Source organism: Apteryx rowi, unplaced genomic scaffold, assembly GCF_003343035.1.
Source record: "Apteryx rowi isolate R43461 unplaced genomic scaffold, aptRow1 scaffold_1073, whole genome shotgun sequence".
Taxonomy (NCBI): domain Eukaryota; kingdom Metazoa; phylum Chordata; class Aves; order Apterygiformes; family Apterygidae; genus Apteryx; species Apteryx rowi.
This window is the reverse complement of record NW_020447279.1, coordinates 106,921-108,126: the sequence shown is the minus strand read 5'-3', so window position 1 is coordinate 108,126 and position 1,206 is coordinate 106,921. Positions and strand designations below refer to the sequence as shown.

At 68.9% G+C, this 1,206-nt stretch overlaps 1 protein-coding gene across 1 annotated transcript in view; it reads right to left on the bottom strand.

Moving 5' to 3' along the window:
• The window catches only part of SLC16A3 (solute carrier family 16 member 3), a 23,540-nt gene extending 22,465 nt beyond the window's left edge, over positions 1 to 1,075 (bottom strand). Inside the window, exon 1 of the mRNA XM_026071180.1 lies at positions 959 to 1,075. The gene's annotated coding sequence lies outside the window, so the exon portion shown is untranslated. The remainder of the gene's footprint in view (positions 1 to 958) is intronic.
• Between the last annotated feature and the right edge of the window lie 131 nt (positions 1,076 to 1,206).

Here is a 1,206-nt window from a genome sequence, read left to right as displayed (position 1 = left end):
GGTGCGCTGGCGGCTCCGCCGCCGCTTCAGATGCAAACTGTCTCTAGGGGAACAAGGAAGAGATTAAGCGTCCAAGTGCTTAATCGTTTTCAGAGCGCTAGCAGAAGCGACTAACGGAGTTAATGCCCTGCGCTGAGGCGATGTCCTCATGAAGGGACAATCCTTTAGATTTTGCTTTGTTTGCTTTGACGGATTTCTGATTGTCACCGATGTGGAAAACAGAAATGAAAGGTGAGCGATAGAGAAAGGAACGAGAGAGGTGTATGGTTGGACGTAAACCCTCGTATTCCGGTATCGTTTTGAAGCCAGTGATCACATGAAACAAAGCCCGAGCTCACGGGTACAGTGGGCTGCCGGTGCGCCTGCCGTCTGGGGCCAGAGACAACGCACCCCTAGGCGCGACCCGGCCCTCAGAGGGGGACGCTGGAGGCAACGCTGCCTCGCGGCAGCCGGAGCAGAGCTCAGCCGCCAGCACCGCTCAGCGCTCGGACAGCGCTGTCCGGCGAACCGCCACGGAGGCGCGGGTGGCGCTCCGTTAGCGCGGGCAACGCGGGCTGCCAAAGACAGGAGCGCGCCCGCCAGGGCCCGTGCTCCGGGGAGAAACCCGGTCTCGGAGGCCGGCCAGAGCGCGCAGGGACCCGCCGCACCGCGCCGGCCACCGCGTGAGGCGGAGCCCCGGGGATCAGGGCAGACGGCGCCGTGGCCGCCGCCCTAGCGGCCCGCCCGCGGAGCCGCCGGACCAAGGGATGCAGCCGGGATGCCCGCGCCGCGCTCGCACAAAGCTCCGGCAGCGCTCGAGCGCGTCCGCCGGCCCAGACACCGCCAAGCAGGGGTGCGCGCTAGGCCTGCCCGCAACAGGCTCGCCCGGCTCGGGAACCCCCGCGCCTCCTGTGGCGCTCGCCCCCGTGCGCCTGCCGAGCACTCCGCAGCATCACGCACGACGGCTCCGCCTCAGTACCTGAGTCACGTTCCGCGCCTCGGCGTCGGGATGCCCGAGTGTGCGCCGGACCGCTGCCCGCTCTCTCCGGTGCGCCCGGACGGACCCGCCCCGACACGTCTGCCGGTGCTTCGCCGGCTGCGGAGCCTTTCGGCTCGGCCGGTCGGCAGGCTGCTCGTCCCTCCCACATCAGAGCAGCGGCGGCGGGTCCTAGCGCCGCCAGGGCGCGCGATCCCGCCGCTACAGGTTCGCCCGGGCAGGGGCTCCCC